Source organism: Camelus ferus, chromosome 4, assembly GCF_009834535.1.
Source record: "Camelus ferus isolate YT-003-E chromosome 4, BCGSAC_Cfer_1.0, whole genome shotgun sequence".
NCBI classification, from domain to species: Eukaryota; Metazoa; Chordata; class Mammalia; order Artiodactyla; family Camelidae; genus Camelus; species Camelus ferus.
This window is the reverse complement of record NC_045699.1, coordinates 15786289-15807523: the sequence shown is the minus strand read 5'-3', so window position 1 is coordinate 15807523 and position 21235 is coordinate 15786289. Positions and strand designations below refer to the sequence as shown.

Here is a 21235-nt window from a genome sequence, read left to right as displayed (position 1 = left end):
CAGTACATCATCCTGTGTCACGCAAACCTCTCCACAGTCGGGTGAAGCCACTATTACAGAGTAGTAATGTGCTCCACATTGCTGGGAACGAAAGGGCTTTCCAGGACGCTGGAGAGCTGAGGGCAGGGAGACACAGCTCAGAAAGCCTGCAGACGGACTGCTGTTTTCCCCAGGTGACAGTGGAATTCTGTGACATGAGTCTGGTTCAGCAACCAGCAGAGCCTGGAGTTTGCAAATACCCTCTTAAGTGGAAGAATTCAGCACAGAGATTTGATTGAATGTGAACATTCGTTCTAAATGGTGATGAAAGGCATGTTATAAAGTGACTCTGGCCCAGCACAAAATTTAGCTTCTTGGATCCTGCAAGACCTTACTGTAAGTGGACAATGTTACTGGTAGCTGCAAGCCCCCTCCTCACTTGTTAGAGGCTCTGGGGGCCAAGAGAAGCTGCAGGAGATATCCTGCATCAGGTTTTGCTCTAACTTACAGCAGGAGGGTGTGAGTGAGTGTGTCTGTGTGTCCCGGGTTGGGTGGTTTTTATCATTAAAACAGAGACCACCTGAAATTATGCATGTGCCCCAGTCAGACCACAGGTGGTGCCCAGTCTCCACCACGAATCTTTAAAAAGCACAAAGAAAGTAGGACATAAGAGAGACTTAAATGGATGTCACATGAGTAATGAAGAGTGGAAGGAGGGAAGGAAGGAACTGGAGATGCTAAACCTGGAGGAAACCAAGTTAATGCTAACAACACAGTCCAAAAATTGAAAGGGTTTTCCCTGAGTTGGAAGAGGAAAAGGAGTTATGTTACCCCTAGAAGCCCATGTAATGATAGCATTTTTGAAATGTTAATGAACTCCCTCCATCCACCTCAGAGAGATCTCTTTTTTCTTTTTAACCCTTCCTTCTCTGCATCCTTTAGGCCAGGTTGCCAGTGCTCAATGCCTCGGGGAAGGGAGGAACAGGGAGCAAAGAAAAATGACGCCCTTCCTTGTATTTGCATTCCAAAAGTCTAGAACCTCAGGGATTGAGGAGGAGTCAAAACAAACAAACAAAAAAAGGCTACCACATTAGAAAACAAAACCCTGTTCACAGCAGAAGCTGGAGACAAACATTTGTGAATACAGAGTCTGGGCAGCCAGGATGACAGCCCCTCGCCTGGAGAGACCCTGCAGGTAAGAACCCAGCCCACCTTAGCAGATGGTCCAAGTTCCCCCAGAACAAGGTGCAGCAGACACACTGCCTGCGCCTCAGGGTGCTGCCTGTTGCCAGGACCCCCCAGCACCAGCGCCACAAGCACAGCGATGCCCAGTAGGAGAGGAGGCCACTCAGGCCAGAGTCTGCTCAGCCCCAGAAGACACAGCCCGCCATGAGAAAACTTGCTCCCATTACAGCCTTACAATGTCCCAGATGCTTTCAGTGCTAGGGATGAACCGGAAGAGGCTGGAAAGGGAAGGTCTAACCACTAGCCTTTGGCAGAGTTGGACAGGACCAACCCCACTTCTCCCTGAGCCAGGACAGTGGGAAACATTTTGATTATACGCATACAGATCGATCACTTGGCATGAGTTACAGAGAGGAAATCCCATTAAGTGGCTGTATTAGCCAGGGTTCTCCAGAGAAGCAATCAGCAGAGTATGTGTATAGATTTGCAGATACTAATATACATAAAATAGATAAACAGCAGATTTATACTGTATAGCACAGGCAACTATGGTCAGTATCTTGTAAAAACTTATGGTGAAAAAGAATATGAAAAAGAATATATGTATGTTCCTATATGACTGAAGCATTGTGCTGTACACCAGAAATTGACACAACATTGTAAACTGACTATATATTTCAATATTTTTAAAAAAAGAATGGAAAAAAAGATTTATTATAAAGAACTGGCTCACACCATTATGGAGAAAACAAGTCTCAGTTTCTGCAGGATGAGTAGAGTTTCAGTCCAAAGGCTGGCAACCTACCTATTTAAATATTGTCACCCAGAAGTACCCTCACGGACACACCTAGAATAGTATTTGAAGACAATCTGGGCACTAACTCGTGTCACCAAGTCAGGATAAAGCCTAAGATTAACCAACACAGGGTCTCAATGATATTTAAGGACCTTTCCGGAACGTGTATGTGTGTGTGTGTGTGTGGCAGGGGGTTGTTAAGCCTATGTTTGCCTCATCTTGCTGTCAGTTGACGATTCTTTGTAGGACTATTTCGGTGTAGCCAGCCTGCGTCTACCCTCAGCGGAGCACGCAGGTAGGGAGTGAAGTGCTTAGCACACTTCTGGTAGTGAAATTCTCGCCATCGTCCAGCATACAACACACGTTTTAGAGACATGGATGGCAAAATTTTCCAAGGCTCTAAAAATTAATCTTCTTCCATATTTTCTGATAAGCCAGTCAAGTTAGTACAATGAAGTGATTAAAATGATTTCTGGAACACACAGGCCTGGATTCAAACCCAGGCTCTGCCAAGACACACACAGTGACCTTCAGCAAATTAGTTCAGTTATTTGCACCTCAATGTCCACATCCACAAATGGGGGGATACGAACACTGCTCACACTCATTCCAACAGAACATGCCAGTGAATACCTTAGCGCAGTATTTGCCGCACACCAAAGGCTTAATAAGCATTAGAAAGTGATTACTATAACTTGATTATAACAGCGTTCTTTAAAATGTGCTACCAGCATAGCCCTGGAAGCCTTTGCTTAAAAATAACCCTTACTCCACTCCTTCTTTCTCTTCCTCCTTCCTTCCACGACTAGGACAACCGCAGCAGAACTAGCACTGATTCTCAAGGTGAGCAGACAGACTGCTGGGCAGAACGCTGGCTGATGATCTCCTTGGAAACCCAAGAACCCCATTCAAGAGCAGGCCTTTGACTTGAACGTCAGGAAGTTGGAAACCCGAACACAAAGATAAATAATCCAATTTCCTCCTTCCAACTACAGCTCTGTGTGCATGCATGTGCACCAGTAAATACTGACTTACTCAGAGGTGTTCAATTAAGATTAGAAAAAGTAAAATACAGCATCAGAACTGAAGCAAGCACAGTGATTAAGTGGTTATTTCTAAAAAGTCCAACCTCGGGGCAACGCTCGGTACTGCTGATGTGTGGATATGAGCAACTCCGGAAAGAAAGATAATTGCACCATTTGATAGTAATGCAAATTTTCTTTCCCTTACTATGTCACTGGATCACCAGCTGTTGAGGCTAGAATTTTCCAGAGAAGATACTGAGAGAGATTTTGCCTTGACTATTTCTAAAGATAGATTTCCTAATAAATTTCTAGATGCAAATTTTCAGTCACATAAAGAAAAAGTAAAGGCCAGCTACGGTCTGCTAAAATTACATTATTTTAAACTACACTGGTTTCAAGCAATGGTTTAAAGAGTCAAAAAACTTTGAGAGGATTCTTTGCAGCTAGTTTTAGAAAAGTTTCACAGATACAATAAAGTCAAGGGAGATGCTGAATGAGTGAATTGTCATTATTCCACATAGAAATAACTAAACTTTTGTGCACAGGGAGTTCAAAAGAGTTTATATATACAGAGAAATTCTACCCAGTAGAAAAACCCCATCATCTCTAGGTAAGAAATAATATCAAAATGGGACTATGTTATTAGTTATGAGGAAAATGCAAATTAAACCTGTGATTCCACTACACACACATGAGAAGGAATAAAATTAAAGAAAAACTGACCATACAATTAGCCAAGAAGTAGAAGAAATGGAACACCTACGTACTGAGAGTGGGAATGTAAAACGGCACCACCACTTTGGAAAACGATTCGGCAATTTCCTACAGAGTTAAGCATATACCTGCCATATGACCCAGGTATTCCAGTCCTAGGTGCTTACTAAAGAGAAATTGAAACAATACTCACACAAAGAAGTGCATGAATATTCATTGCAGCTTTATGTTTAACAGCAAGGAAAAAAATAGAAACAACCCAACTATCCATCAACAAGTGAATGGATAAACAAATTATAGTATATGCATACAACTGGAATGCTACTCAGCCACAAAAAAGGCGTTACTGATATATGCAACACGGATGACTCTTGAAATCATTACACTATGTGAGAGAAGTTATATCAAAAAACGTACGTACTGTATTCCCCTGTTTACATGAAATTTTAGAAAATGCAAATCACTAATCCATACTGGCAGAGAGCAGATCAGAGAGGGTGCCTGGGGAGGGAGTAAATGGGGGGCACTGGGACACTTGTAGGGGAAACAGAAATGTTTGTTGTCCAGATGTGGTGATGGTTTCACAGGTGTAAACATATGTCAAATCTAAATTGTACACTTTAAATATGTGCAGCTTATTGTTTTTCAATTCAGTATAAAGACAAAAATAAGTATGAGAATGTGAACTGTCATAATGCCTAGTAGATAGTTAGGTGCTCTAAAAATGCTGAATGACCTCTCGTGGGCACAGTCCCTCTCCCCACACTGGAGCTGAGGGTCTAGAAGTGCTACCTGGGTTCTACACGTGTGCACGGAGCTGTGCTCTGTCTTATAATTCAAAAGGATTTGGGTGATACATGTTCTACATTTAGTCTTCATAAAAGTTTCTGGTTTCTGTGTTCACTGTGTCATCTCCTGTATGACTGTGGCTTCCTCTGTCCCCCCCACCCCCCGTTTCTCTTCCTTACACACGTACTATGGACTTCTGTTAACAGCATCTTCATTTCCCTGAGGAATGTCCTTCCCTGACTCTCAGCACGTACTGTGAGGGGAAGAAGGGCGCATGACTCACTCTTGCCTGGAAAAGAATACCCTCTCTGCCATTCACCAATGAAGGTACAGCCCAACCAGGGCCCATGAGAATATGGTCTGAGTCCTAGTTTCTTCAGACTGCAGAGAAAGAGCAGTTTTCCCTTTTCTGCCTGCCTTAGAGTGGTGAGAATGTAAGCATGAACTGAAGAGCACAGGGGACAGACAGAGCAATTGCGTGTGGAACTCTTGAGTCCAGACGTGCCTGAACTTAGACCCATCTCTGTATTTTCAGTTGGTGGACCAATAAATGTCACTTTTCATTAAGTCAGTTTCATCTGGGTTTTTGTCACTTGCCATCTCTCCCCCAGGAAGACCCAGTGACATCCAGAGGGAAACATTATTTGGTGGTTTGGCCATCAGTGAAAGACAGGTGGAAATGTTTAAATGCTAAGAGTGTCTGAAACTACTAGGTGACTTCCATAATCATGAATGCTGGTGTATGAACAGACAAGCCGGAGAATGCTCACAGGCGTGGTCCCTTCTACTAAACATGTCTGAAATGAATCTCAGACAAGAGGAACACAAGGAACAAAATAACTCTTATCAGCTGTGTGACTTGAGGCAAGATTTTCTGACTTAAGTCCCAGTTTCCTCATTTTAAAAGGAGGCTAGTAATAGTACCTACTTCTTGGTACAGCAAACCGCACACTGTGGTCTGTAGTACAATGGTGGGCACAGAACTGGCCCTCAAGAAATCCTGGTTGTTGAATTGTGGTTACTAAGTAAGACGCTGTCTACAGTATAGAGCCACAGCGCCTCTCCCTTCCTTAATGTAAATCCTGTGCATTCTTCAAGTCTTACCACCTCCTCCAGGAAAATCTTCCTTGATTACTTCACCACATAACGTAGTGATTATTTTCTTATCTAAATTGCAAAGCCATTTATTCTGTATGTGTGTCTAGTGCCCCATCATGTCTTTGTCATGAGCCGAATTTCCAGGAGAGGGCTGGGGTCTGCTCACATTAGCCTGTGAGCCAACTGTTCCAGTCTCAGGAATTCTGAGAGGCAGTTGTTACATACAGCCATTACTGAAGTTTAAATTACATAAAATTACAATTAAATAAATTATATTAAAGGTGAAGGTAACAAATACTCAAAACATAACACTTCCTAGTTATTTGTGTTACATTTTACTATGATCGATGCCTTTAAGGTTATTTATGTCTGGTATATGGAGGAAACAGAGTAACACGGAGGGTTCAACTCCACATGCAGTGACATCCTGTTGGTGGACTGCAGTCGGTCACGATTTACACCACAGAAATTAGTAAACGCAAATTAGGGCTCTGCCTCCACTCTCCACCCACAGAGCCCGTTGCTAAGCATTTCTGGGCATGCTGGTTTTAATGTTTTCACGTGTGTAAACTGCTCTAATGAGTTCATTCGTTCTTTGACAATAGTGGTGCTGCACATTTCTCTTTGTCCTGTGTGCTGTTCGATATCACACTGCATACACAGTAGGTGCTAAACATGTTGCCACTTGCTAGAAGCCTGGAAAGAGGCAATCATTCCACAGAGAAGAGTCTCTGATGGCTACATCTACGTGACCTGATGCGTTTAAAAATATACCCCCCACAAAAACCTTGCAGGTCGTTTATCACTGCTTGAGTTGTAAACAATGGGGAAAATGCCAAACATGAAAGTAGAGTAAAAATATGACAGCTTGACAGTCAAAGTGAATGCATACTGACACAAAGAGCCGAGATCACTCAAATTCATACCATTGGGAGCAGTCAAGAAAAAAAATATCAGTAATGTTTCACTGAAAGAAAGGAAAATTGTAGATGGCAGAGGGCATCAAACGTCTTCAAACAGTTGAAAGGTTATCACAAACAGAAAAGATTAGATATGTCCTGTATTGCACTAGACAGTAAGACCGGAATCACTGCTCTTAGATGTTAGAGAAGGCACATTTTGATATAATGAGGAAGAAGTGTCCTACGGGGATGTCCTACAAGATGGACAGAATGAGAAGCAGTGAATTCTGCTCCAGTGTTTTACATGTAGACTGGTCACAGGGCTTGGCACGGAGTATTGACTCAAAGTTTTTACATGAGTAAATAAGTTAATGGACCAGCATGGTTCTCATCTGGGGCCACTACTGCCCCTAGGGGGCATATGGAAATTCACTGAGGCACTCAGTGAAGGGGGTGGGATGCAAGGCAAGGGATGTCCTCACACAACAACTAACTCTACTATAGTAGGGAGGAACAAATCTGACTCCATATTAGATCTGTTCCTTTAGTTCTAACCCTGGGCTCTGTTTCCCGTGCTGGGTCATGCTGGTTCTGCACCTTTTGTAAAAGACTGCTGCTTATAGCCTGAAATACACAGGATAGCCCATTCTCAAGGCTCTGACCTTTAAGGTTATAACACTTCTGCATTCATATAAAGATTAAAAAAAAAAGCTGCAGAAGAGAAAATAACATTTGTCTTGTTAGAGGTTTACAGAGTCACCACGATCAGAGCTATGTGGACAGCTCCAAGAACAAAGGATTCTGACACCAAGAAGCTTGCACCAACCAACCACAGCCTCCTCCCCTTTTTAGTATAAAAGGTGCCTGAACTCTGACTTGGTTCTCCCCCATCTTCTCGGGTCTGCTTCCTCTCCAAATAGTTATTCCTTGCCCCAACACCTCGTCTCCTGATTTGCTGGCCTGTGTGGTAAGCAGAACAAGTTTGGACTCAGTAACACCACTAACCAACATGCAAACTGTGCTCCCACTGAGTGCGTTAGACAAATCCTGGGGGGCTAATTTTAGTTAATGTTCAATAGTGAAGCATGCAGCCAGTATTCTGTTGCACAACTAAGTTTCAAGCACCTTGCTAAACTCCAGAGTTAGATGCCCAAGACGAAGCTTCCTCTTGCAAGAGGTTTGAGAGTAGTGGAGAAAGAAAAGGAAATAAGTAAACCAGTTTCAAGAGAGTGACACATGGCTCATCTAGAAACCTGAAAGGGTGCTGCGGGAGCCGCCTGTCCCTCTGACTACTGGAGCGCGGGTGGGGCCGTTCAAAGAGTGGGGAAGGCCTCTCAGAGGTGGTGGTACCTTCAAGTTGGGTTTTACAGAATATCCACAGGAATTCACAAATTGGAGGAAGGAATTTCAGGTGGAGTAAACAGCATGTGTAAAGGAACGGAAGTGTGAGAGAATGTGGCACCAGAATTCTAGGGAAGTGATTCATTTAAAAAAAATCTTTTCACAATAGTTACATTTGAGCACCTGGATTAAGTTTTAAACACTTACTCACAGATGGCACTGTGAGAACCTAACTACAGCCTGAGTGAAGGCTGAGTATGAGTACTGCCGAGAAAAGAGACTGGGGCATTTGGGAAATGTCCCTTCCAACCCTGAGAACCCTTGAAACTTTCCAGATACAAGAGGAGAGTTGTTGCCAGGATCCCCTACGATAAGCAGAGACCTAGACCGTCATATCTCACTGCACTTGCCTCCTTCCACCCATCCACTCTGCTCCAGTGACATGGCTTGCTTTCTGCTGCCTGACCTTATGGCTAAGCTGGTTCCCACCTCTGGGTATTTGTACATGCTCTCCCCGCTGCCTGAAACACTCCTTCACACAAAGTGAGATCTCATCTCAGTACCACCTCCTCAAAGAGGACTTCCCTGTCCATCCAATGTGAAAAAGCAGTATCTTTCTTACTCCTATACTTGATTACTGTCTGTCTTCATCACTAGAATGTAGTTCTTTGAGCACAGGGCCTCCTCCGTCTTGCTACTTGCATTTTGTGGTGCTAGTATTCAGTAGGCTACGTATTCACAACTGGACATCCCATCCTTTAACAGATAAGGAAAAAACAGATCAGAGGAAAGCCCCTGGGATCATCAGGACACCTCAAGCCACATTATATGAAGGAGGAACTGGTGTGTGCCCTTCCAGTAGCCTGGGATAAACCGGAATTACTCTGACTCGATCCAAGACCACAGGGTAGAAGCTACACGAAAGAGAGAGAGATTGCAGCTCTACACGAGAAAGGGCAAAACCAGGCTAAGTGACGGTCACCGTTCAGGAGGGCCCTTCAGGAGGTTCAGACTTCCATCAGTGGAGTCGTTCAGCAGAAGTTGGCCAACTAGCCCAACAGAGACAGAAGGCTGAAGCCTTGGGCAGGAGAGGACACCAAGTAACTAAGACTGCCTGACACTTACTGCCTGTCCTTACTGCACACTAGCAGCACTGCTGAAGGTACAGCAAATGCAACAACTCATTTAACCCTTACAGCAAGCTGGGGACGCAGGTGCTGTTATCATCTTACAGGAGAACAAGCATGTGGTGAAGTCAGGAAGCTGACCAAGATGACTTCTCTGGTAAGTGGCAGAGCCAGCTTTTTTTTTTTTTTTTTTTTTTTAATGACCTTTAATGTCTCCTCTACGTTTCACAGTAACTCTTCTTATGCCTTAACTAGAAATGAGTTGATGTCTTATTCTTATCATCCCCACAGAAAAACATCACAGAATGTCTAAATAGGACTGCCAGGCCCCACGCGGGGAAGACTGTAGGTGGTACCTAACACAGCTCGTGCACAGAACGCAGATCCAGGGCACCCATGAGGTGAAAGCAGGACTTGCCCCCGTGATAGCCCGTGTGTCTTTATTTCTATGGTCTGTCTTCTCCAACATTCCAGACCCACAAGGGAAGGGATTTGTTTTGTTGACTGCTGGATCCTCAGGTGTTAAATAAATATTGTGGAAAATAGCAAAGAAATGAAAAGATGGGAGGAAGGAAGAAAGTCAGTATCTTCACCAGTCCTCTACCCTGGGCTCCGGACATCACCCTCTTTGTGGCCCTGTTCACTTGTACCCACCAAGAGGAAGAAACCCCTAGGAGCCCAGATCGCAGACAAACCCAACATGCACCCCTTGTGGTTTTCAGAAGAATCCATCACAAAATGGTTTGGTTTTTACGCTGAAAGAAAAAAACAACATCTTTTCAAGCAAGGTAGCTGAGGCATGAATAAAAGTTTAGAGTACATCTCTGGGTAGCTGTCAAAATCCCACTCTGATTAAATGTAATAAAATAGAGTCAATACTAAAATGTTAATAAAATGCTGTTTTTCCCCAGTCACCACCATCTAATAAAGGTGTTTTGATCCTATTTATGAAATAAATTATATTACCTCGTACACAAGCGAGCTATTTTGGCTGTGGGAGGTAATCATATTCTAATTTAATGAGAGAGGGGGAAAAAATCATGCCTGACTAAAATAACTATAATATAGACTACCCAGAAGACTACATCTTGTGAGGGGCGACAGACATGCCAGTGCTTGTTCGAGTATTAAAATTAACATGTTCAATTTTTTTCATTTACTATATATTCAGTTTGCCTTCTTCCAGATCCCATCAGCCCACACTATCTTTCTCATGAATATTTAATTTTTTTTTCCCCCTGGGAAGTCAACTCCGCAACCATCCCTCCAGAAAAAGAACTGTAAACAAGGCTGAAGGGAAGAGGGAGACAGGGAGATGAGGCGGGAGCAAATGAAAAGGGACAGATGGCTAAGAAAAGCAGAGCCCAACAGTCACCTTCCAAGGGAGAGAGAGAAACAATTAGAACCCAGGAGTGAGCAGATTCATTGTGGGGGCATTTAAAGCTCTAATACCTTATCCAAGTGGAGAAATGGGTTCTATTTTGAGGCCGGGGGAAGCTTATGAATACTTTATAATGTTTCCATTAGAGCCTAGTCAGCAGGAATAGATTGCAGCCTTTGCGTGAGTAAGCCACTCCCCCGGTCTGTGGTTAGAAATTTTAAATGTCTTCCCTGAAGCAAACTTCCTGGGGGCAGCTGAGTCACCAATAAGGTGATTTTGAGGCAGACAGAAAACCTTTAGCGGTGGAATAATGAACAACTTCATAAGCATCCACTAGGCCCAAGAGGATACTCGGCCTCTGAACAGAGTTGCGCAGAAAATCATTAGTGCAGCCCCGTTTTGAAGCTGGTTGAAGACAACTGTGGAAGGGCTTAAAGGGTAAACCCTCTCCTGGCCCAGACCATTATTATCTTCTACGTGAAGTTGGGATGGGATTCCTGGGAACTGATTTTGTCAGAAAACAGCCAGGTACAGCTGTCGGCAAGACTTATTGAAATTCAAATGGTTGAATCAAAGTTTGAGAGAGAAGAACGTCCTTCTCTAATACCCAGTCCCCATTATCAAGGCCAGGCTCCCCTCAGAGCACGTTTTGGGTAAAGACCTGCAGGAAGTGCATGCCTTCCCTTAAGACTACCAAGGGCTAAATTCCACGCCTAGTCAATTTCATCACAATGGTGTTTGGTATGAGGAGAGTTTATAGTTTAGGTTCCCCCAGAAGCAGATATAGAGGTAGATATTAGAATGTAAGTGGCCAGTGATTCACGAAAACATTAGACAGGGACAGGGAAGAAATCTAATAAAGGGGACATTATCAACTGGTTACCTGGAATGGGCAACTGGAACTCATGCCCCACTGAGGAATTCTGAGATGCAGCCTAGCACATGTGCCTTACCCCAGCTGAGGAAGGAGGTCCCACCACGTGCTGCTGTGGGTCAGGGAAGGCCGTTACTCACCCAGCATCTCCAGCCTGTGGCGGTCTGCGGCGTGTCTGCAGCGGGGCTGAGGAAGGGGCTCCAGCAGGCAGAGAAGCAGGTACCAACCCTGGAAGTCAGGCCCAGCATGCACTGAAATGGCACAGGCCGAGGGGATGTAGGGAGGGGAGCAGTTACAGCTGCTGCTACAAGAGTAAGTCAGAAAGAAAGGGGGCAAGCGCCAGCACCACAAGGTGGACTACAGTCACCTAGAAAGCACGGGCTCTGAGTTCTCAACATTCAGATATTTGTTGGTTGCAAACATCCAGAAAGAAGTCACTGTACTTTTATCCAGCTCAGCATCAGCACCACCACCACCGCTGAGTGCACAGGATGCTGAAGTGTGGGACAAAACGAGACTGCTCGGCCTAATAAAGGGGAGGGGAATTTGAAGTATTGTGATAGACTCAGCGGAGGAGACAGAAGCCTAGGTTCCTGGGTATGGTGTGAAGGTTGAGGAGGAGAAAGAAAATTCATTCTGCTCCCCACCCCAAGCACAGTAGCTGGATAGAAAAAACTGGAGAAAAGAAATATATAGTGGGGGATTTTTAATACAATTTTTGTTTTTTTTAATGTGGCATGAGCATACATACAAGAAACTCCCTCTTCTTCTGTTTTTCAAAATCTTCATAGAAACTACATTATTTGCCAGTGCTTTGGTCTGAGTTGATTCTAGGGATGCTCAGAAAGTCACGGAGTTCTTGTCTCTCTGGGGCACAGAATGATAAGGGGACAGCTGACATCAGGTTACATCACTGCTCATAGCACTTTCTTATATACCAAAGTCCTAGAACAAGTGACCTGCAGGCTAATTCAGTCTCAGATGTAGACTTTTGCCACCCCTCCCCATGCCCAGCTATTCTAACAAGTCGGTAGCAACATTTTTCCTTTGACAGATTTGAAGTTAAATTTCCAGCTTCTCCTGGAAAACAAAAAAATCGTAAGTTAATATACACTGAGATCACCACTGAGCGATAATGAGCCAAACAGTATGCATTTATTTAGATGGTCACAATCCCTACTGCTCTTAACTGCTCCCCAAACATCACATTTGCACTGATTTTCCCTTTCCCAGCAAAAATCTATCAAAAATGGCAAAAGGAAAACTACCTAAAGTACTGCATGATTCTGGGAAAAAAGAAATGCATACTTCTCTATGGAACTGAAGAACAATCCTATGTTTAAAACAAAAAGTGCGCATTAAACATGAGGTTTCTGTAGTCCTTGAGGGTGACCTTTGTGCTCAGAAAAGATCAATCTGCTGGCACTTTGGTTTTAAATATTAATGTTTGATTTATTCAAGTTACAAATTTAAAAGCCTAGTTCTTCCTTAAGCTTCTCATTTCAGCTTACAAATTTAATTCTATTTATAATCTAGTAAATTTCAGCAACTGCTTTTAAGAGGACTTAGAGGAACATTTAGCTCCATTTATAAACAGTTAATTAAAGCTCTTCAAATATTTTAAAATTCATTTATAAATTTAATGTATTTGATTTCCTTTAAGTACTTCAATTGTCTGACTTAAAACCTTCCTCAGTAATTAAATAAATCTCTTAAATCAAATAAATTAAATTTATAAATATAGTGAATCAAGTTCTTTTAAATATTCCAACACAGTAGATTAATTTAGTAATATTTCAACCTAAAACCACAAGTCTAAATCAATTATTCAATTATGCATTTTAAATGGGAACTATGAAACTGATCTGTTACTCTACCAGACCAAGTTCTCTTAAGCATTAGAAAAACTTTAAATGCCAAACACACACAGATTCCTTTTTGACACAAAAGCATGTTGTGTTAGCTTTGATTCTCTTAAATATTTCTGTATTTAAAACCTGTCTGGCTGAAAAAGAAGAGCGTAACTTTTCCAGCAACAACTTTTCCAGCTAATAAACACCACTGTTGACTTTTGTCCAGGACACTCATTGGATTCTTGTTGGCTACACTCATGGGGAATCCTGAGTCTTATTTATAGTTTACATGAGGGACTTCAAATTAAAAAGTAAGTAGTCACGTAACCAGGTTCCCTAGATTTTAGTCACATCATTTCCAAATTTCAAATTAGATCAGAGTCTGCAACTGCCACTCAGCTGGTTATACCACTTGGAATGAATTACATATTCCTTTGGATCTTGCTATCTTCTAAGTCTTAACGACCTCATAAGTCCTCACAGCAGATACTTGTTCTTTTCCTGTATTTCCTACCTCTGCCCCAGTACTCTATGGACATTCAAATTATATCCAAATGGATTCTGGACATTCCAGGTATGCTTCTGTCTATCTGGTCACAATGTCCAAGACAGTTCTACTGACAGTGCTAGGTGGAAGACTAAACCAGGCCCCGCTACTCATCTGTTACTGGTAGGTATTCACTTTGGCCAAATGTGAGCTATGCCTACAAAGTTGGAAATCCCAGGACAGGTAACAACGGATCTTAGGCAAGCTGTAAAAGTGCTCAAGTTAAAATGATGGAGAAGAGAGGGATGTATGGTTTAATTATTCTTAATTTTTTAGGAATCCCCAACCCTTCAGAGAATCTGGTAAGTTTCAGAACCTCTGCTTAGACACACAACACACAAACCCTTTAGGTAATAATTTTTAAGATTTCAAATTTTCTGATAGTCATCAATAAATACCAAGTTAAAAAGAAAAAAACAAGCAAACACCTGGATTAGATGAATCTTTAAAGTCCTTTTCCAATATGGTCTTGAAAGCATAATCTGTCAATATTAGAGGAGATACCAGAAATCTGGTTCAGAGGATTGATTTTTTCAAAATGACTAATCTAGAGAGCTCATCACACAAAGCAGAACAGAGTTCCATGGAGACTGGATAGACTCATTTTCTTAAAAAATTTTGTAGTCTCTTCTAATTTTCATTAAACATGCATGTCAGAAGTAAGGTGTAGTGAAAAAATTAAACTACAAGGTTAAAAAAAATTATTTCATCAGCCTTCAGAAGCAGCAGTGAGGAAAAATTTTATGATGAGACTTTCAAGTAGGTGAAAAGCTTTTATGCATCAGCAGGTAATAAGCTTCCTTCATCTTTCCTGTAATTTTAAAATATAGGAAGTTTTTGGTTACATTTTTGTTTGTTTGGTTTTTTTCCCTTTAATGAAGTTAATGAAGACAAAAACAACAACTCTGAGAGTCATGACCTCCAGTCTTCCTCTTCTGTCCAGGATAATTAAGGATTATTGAACAGCATGAGGAAGAGCTACATGTTTTGAGAATGAATGAATGAAGCCTTTATAGTCCTTCCAAACCCATAATTTGAGATACATGACAGAGATCATGCAGTTTTCCAAAATATTTACTACATAGAGATACTTCTACATCATATGACATGTTTTTAGCACCTACATTTTTATCTAGTAATGTCAGTTCTGTTCAGTTAAAATTCCACGTTGACAGCTCAAGTTTAAAGAAAGATTTACAGCTACCTTTGACTTTCATTGTGTCCCCTATGTGCTAAAAGCTCAAGGGAAACTTCTAACCTGGTTTTACCTTCTGGAGTATTTTTAGAGGTGTGGTGTGTTTTTGAAACTGTTTTATATCTGTATAGCCCCCAGAACCAGGACTCCTGCGTTGAACATACTTAAGACTTAGGTTCAAGCTGCCTGCTTTTTAGAGTAATGCAGAAAACAAAGCTCTGATGCATGAGACCGTCAACAAAAGCAACATGCTTTCTTTAAAGTTTCAGTTCAGTAAATGTTTTCCTTCTGGAAAAAGGTCTTTGCTTTTGGAGACTTTTTCACTCGAAAGCTCTCATTTTAAATCACGTCTTAAAAAAACACCTTTACTTTTGTTGGTACAGATGGGAATCACCAACATGCCTACAAAATGATGAGGCTGTAGCAAACTGAAAGGCAGGAGGCTTGAACTCTGCAACCTTGGGCAAGTCAGTGCTTTAACCTCTATGGCAGAGATGGAGTAAAAGTAAGACAGAGACAGGGAGAATGGAGGGAGTAAAACATCAGGATTTGGACAGCTACCATAAGCCTCTGGCTCTGGAGAGAGGATTAGAATTTGATTTTTTTTTTTAATGCAGTAGAAGAGATGTCCATGAGGTGGGCTAAACTCAAGGATTCAGAGTCTGAGGTGCTTTTGTTCCCTCCTGCACAGACATTTCTGATCAATGAAGAAGCTGGCAAATCTTCTCCCTGCAGGAAAAGTGGCCCAGAGAAAAACAACTTCTATCAGCTTCCTCTACACTGTTTTAGCTAAACCTGTCAATATCTCAGTAAATGCTTCCTTTTTACCCTCACTTCCTTTAAGGCCAAGTCCCTCTTTCAACACTGCATATTTTTCAAAGAATCAATTAACAATTTGAAAAAAAAAAGGCTTCATATTTATGTTGAAGTAAAACATATCATATATTAGAACCTAAAATCAGGATACACAAACCCACAAAATGAAAGCAAAATGACAAGTGAAGATATGCTGGAAGATACATTTTAGTCCAATTATATAAAAAAATCCAGAAATGATGCTAACTCGGTAATCGCTAAAAAAGAAAAAAATTTATTCATCTAACCATTCATCCAATTATCCACTCATTCATTTATTCAGTCATCACACACTAAGTGCCTGTCATGTGACAAGTACTGATGGTAAAAAGATGAAAGAAACAGACACTGTTTCAAGGAGACACTGCCTGGAATCTGGCGGAGACAAGACGTTGATCATACAATAGTGTATTAGAGGATTACAGAAGCTGTTCTGGGAGCCAAGAGAAGGCACACTAGCTCAGACAGAGAGGGGGTGGGAGCTTTAAAGGATTCTTGAATAAATAGTTTTAAAGGGTAAGAAGGAGCTACCTAGGTAAAAAAGGTAATAGTATTTTCAACCTAACAGTTTCTTCACAGATAAAACATACTCCCAAGTAGGTAAGAGTTTTCCAAGTTTATTATAACCATGTAAGATTCAGATCTGATCTGCACATAGCCAATCAAATGATCTCTCTGAAGATCATGGAAAGTTGGCATGATTTTTCCCAACACAAGTCCCAGTGATGGCCCAATGGAAACAGTGCAAACTCTGTGGTGTCTCAAAGACATGCAGCTAGAACACAGCAGCTAAAATTCGAATCCCATCTCTCTCATACAGCGTGCATGCACACAACCACACAAATCTTCAGAGTCTCAAAATCCTAAAGCCCTATCCTTGCAAAGGACCATTCGTGTCCTTTTCAATGGGTGAAGTAAATTAAGAAAACAAGGGAGACTGTCTTTTCAAAATAGTTGAAACACTTAACGAGGAAGATTAGTTCTTGAGATTCTCTGCCTATTCCAAGTGAGCTGGAGGAGTTGTACCCTTTCTCCTTCCTCCTTGCTGAAGTCACTTTTGTTTTCAGCTCACTGTACTTTTATCAGTACTAATTGGAACACGCTTCCTGCCAGGGTTTAGCATTTCCAGATTATTTCTGTAGGTACTGATTTAATGGCGCTGACATTAAGGTTTCTATTCACTGTGTCTCATAAAAGTCAACTAAAATGGGCTGCAAAAGGAGAAGAGTGTTGAAAATCTAAAGGAGTGGGAGGGCGGAAGACGGAATGTCAACGTGCTTAGGCCGCTGCACACACACGATGGCTGGTGCCGGCTCTAGTGATTAGCACAGCCTGTCGGAGGTCTACCGAGAGTGTCCACTGAGCCTCCTCCTGACGGGGGAAAGCTCAGGAAGGAGGAGACGGCTACAGTCTATCTTCTTTGATCTCACAGGCACTGAGTTGGATATTCCCATCTCAGTAGAAACAGAAAAACAAGCCAGTCTTCAGAACAGTTCTTTGGGGGTGGAGGTGTAGCTCACTTGGTAGAGCACATGCTGAGCATGCATGAGGTACTTGGTTTAATCCCCAGGACTTCCACTTAAAAAAAAAAAAAGAAAAAACAAAAACGAAAATGAAAAAACAGTTCTTTGAGCATTTCCCAAGGGCTTTGATCAGTTTTGCCATCCTCGTGAAACTTGAGCATTTCTGCAGAAAGCACCGACTCACAACACTTGCAGGAAGAGAGCGCAAAGGCATGAAGCGATGACCAAGAGTTTAGTTTTTCTAAGCCCACCTTGAATCAGTTATTGCCTCAATTCTGCAGGAACTGGACAAGCAATGGAAGGAAGCAAGCATGGACACTACGAGAGGGTGGAGAGGACTATGGCAAACTGGAGAGTTCAGGATCTATCTCCAGGACGGCCACTGTTCAACTTCAGCCCAATGTCGTGTCATAACAGCGTGTAGGTCCAGGACGGACAAATCTTCGGGTATTTCAAGAGAAGTGGAAATAGAAGTTTTAACATGAACTGCCCCAATTTTGGAATGTTGGTGACAGATGTAAAACACATCCAAACAAAATAGACCTGGGGCCAGATGCAGCTGAGAGACCAACGGTTTGTATCATCTGATCAAAGTTTTAAGGCCAGGATTTGGGAGATCATCTCAACAAGTACAACCTAGCAGAAGCCCCGCTAGAACTTAGGCACCTGAAAGACTGCTCTAACCCAGAAGGCCCTGGAGAAGCACACGAGCTGGCCTAGGATAGAAATGCCTTTTACGTTTTCTTTTCTTTTCTCAAAGCAAACTTAATACTAGGTTCAAGATTTCTAAGGAAGAGAAATAAAAAAGACCTAGTTTTGGTATTTTGGGATTTTTTTCTTTAAAGGATTTATGGGGCATGTGGCACTCCCTAACAGTTTGCATTGAATACCTATTCAGTCTTGTTTATCAAAATAAATTGGCTGGTTGAGTTTTCTCTGCTTCTCAAAATGACTGACTTTCACAGATGTTAGGACTGAATGATCTGAGTCTCCTGATTAGTTTTATAGATAAAATGAAGGTTTCTTAACCTGGCTTTTATTCAGCATGTCAAGGACTTAGAATAATTTCAAGACACAAGGACATCCCAGATGAAGTTCATGGTGGTTGAAAGTTGTTCGTAGCTAGAAATGGTATACTACGGGTGATGAGAGCTTCGCAGCCCCAGACCAGTTCTGTGAAGTGGGCAGTCAGTGGGCGAGGGATGCAAAGTCTGTCCTGGATAGGTCAGGGTTAAGCCTTTCAATCTCAGAATCTGCAGCAATGCAGAGCACAGGCTTGAGCAGACTGAACTGGGGTCGAGTGGACTCAGACATTCGCTCAGTAAATATTTATTTAATGACTCTTGCAAGCCAGGTATTATTGTTCCAGGTGCTGGGAATCAGCAGCAAATTAAACAGAGTTTCTGCCACCACTAAAAACACACCATTCCGAACAAATAAATGTACATTAGACCGTGCCAAGTGCCACGTGTGAGAAAGGACAGAAGAATAAATGAGTCATGATCATAAGGCTGCTCCAGAAAGTTTTCTCCAAGGACACAGACAGCATTTCCGGGACACGGGAAGGAGCAAGAAACACTATCACACTCCTGCGTTCACATCCACCTTCACCCTAGAGAGAAAAAGCACAGAAAAAAACTCAGCCACACTAGTTGAAACTCACGTTCTTAGGCAGACTTAGACACCCGAGGCTTCAGTTTCCTCACCTGTAAACCAGGGATCAGATGATTAAACGTGTTCCACACGCAACAGTGATGCGCTGTGCTGTGCAGAGAGCTCAAACAGGGAACACGGCATCGGCGGAATCATTCTCATCACCGTACGGGACACCGTGTCTGCCACCTCCAGGCAATTCCTTAGTTGAAATCAGTTTTGTTTTCTTTTCCATCTCCCTTATTGACGGCACAGAGTGGCTGTGAACATGCACGTCTGTGTTCCCAAGCAGTGCTTTGCAGGGTGTGTTACACTGGAGGAACGGCGGGGTTGGGGGAAGCCAGAGAGTTCTTTCTGAACCAAAGGAAGGAGCAGAGTTCCAATTCAGCCTTTTCTCTTCGTCCTTTCCACACATGTGGTTAGAATTCATGCAACAATGAAGAAATAGAAAGCAACTTTCAAAGGCACCTGATTATTTCCTACACAGAATTTTTTGTGGTCAAAACAAAAACTTCCGATTTCCATTTTAAAAAATCAGAAAAAAATTAACAGTTGTGTTAAACAGAATCCTTTGCAATGGTATTGCTATCAAGGGACTTGACTTTGATTTAGATGGGTCGATGACTGTCAAAAAGTTGAATGATAAAATTTTCCAATGCAAAAATAGTAACTTCTGTGAAATGGATAAAATGCTCCAAACATATATTTGATGAATAAATTCTAACACTCATTGAATACTGACTGCCAGATCTTTGCTCAAGTTGTTGAAGATGGGTCCCTTTATCAGTGCAGGTGAGGAAAGAGTAAAGAAACTGATTTCAAATCAGATTTGCAAACTTAATCCTACCACTGCTTACTTACATTTGCCCAAATACGAATTTAATAGGCTTTTCCCACTCACCATTAAAAAGATTATGTGTTAGGGCTTGAAAAACTGTCCCTAGGAAACACATTTGAAAAATAATAAAAATAAAGAAACAACCATTAATTTATGGAGAATTAATTTGTAGATGTGCTATATGCTATTATATCTAGCATATTAGTAAATTTATTCCAAATCTTTCCAATTAATTAAATGTATCAGCTCAAAAGCTGCGTAAGTCATAATATATTATAAAAAATTAATGTTTATTTCTAGATCTAACATATCTGTGGAGAAACCATTATCTGTGGGCAATTCCATGGACTGTCACAGACAGAAAACAAGATTGGTCTACCTTTGGCTGGAAAGAATGGATTTCCACTGCCATTATCAGGTGCCACCATCCCTCACAGAAATGACAGGTCAAATAAGTAGGCCTAGCACTCAATTCATTTTGCAAATCCTTTGTTGAGTTGTATTCAAATTTAGCAACATCTATTGTAAGTACATGTAACTCTAATCCTTTGGACCAATGTATTTAATGATTCAACACTCCTCATCCTGATTCCTCATGTCCATCACTGTATTCTTTTTTATCCACAACACTTGTCTTCCTTCTTCTAAATGCATGTGTATACGTGTATAGATTATGCATAATATTTATGGCCTATTTCCCCTCAAAACACTGTAAGATCTGCCGAATGTAGAAATCTTAATTTTGTTCAGTCATATGACCCAAGCACTTAAAGCACACAACAGTGGAATTTTTTTTTTTTTTTGATGAGATGAATTCTTCCATTTAAAAAAAAACATACATTCACTTCCTAATTAGAAGCCCTTATTTGTCGCTGCCGGGTGCTCATAAAACAAGGATTAACTGCACTTTATGTATCAAGAGGGAAAAAAGAAAAGGTCATCAAATCACCACGTGGGTATAAGAGAAAGGGGGTCCTGGCAATGCAGCTCACATCCTCACAATCAGTGATTCTCGTATTTCACATTTAACAGCTCTAGGCCCACAACTTAAAAATGCCAATGTACCAAAATACCTGCGCCCGTACAAACATGGCCTGGCCCAGAAATCAAAAGCAGGTCTTGAGACATTCACGTAAACAAGCAGGCTTCCTGCAGGAGACCACCCTTCATGCCGGAGGAGTCACTTAGCCGCAGTCACAATTTCATCTGTATTTAACGTTCACCTTGTCCTCCTCTTCAAAGGCAAAATGCAAAAACACTTAAGCTGAATACTCTAAAATATAAATAGAATGACAAGGTGTGAAGTTCTTCAAATAGCCAGCCAAGTGCCTTTTCTCTCTCATTCTGAGTCAATCATCAAGTCATCTACCAAGAAATATGTACTGAAGTCTCAGATATTAAAAATTCAATCCTCTAATCCAAGCTCTTTACACAGCCGTATGTCCTTGGACAGGTGACTGATATTCCTGGGGGCTTGGTTTTCTCATTTATGAAACAAGGTCAAGACCATGCAAAATGATCGAGGTTTAGAGGTACTGGATACAAAGTTTTGAGCGTGAT

The 21235-nt window shown here is 41.7% G+C and overlaps 1 long non-coding RNA gene across 1 annotated transcript; it reads right to left on the bottom strand.

The window, feature by feature from the left end:
* Window positions 1–979: 979 nt before the first annotated feature.
* Window positions 980–20968, bottom strand: LOC116663064. The gene is made up of 3 exons (XR_004319117.1): window positions 20253–20968; window positions 17361–17363; window positions 980–989 (listed from the first exon to the last, which is right to left on the bottom strand). It is a non-coding gene; the product is annotated as an uncharacterized LOC116663064 (long non-coding RNA).
* Between the last annotated feature and the right edge of the window lie 267 nt (window positions 20969–21235).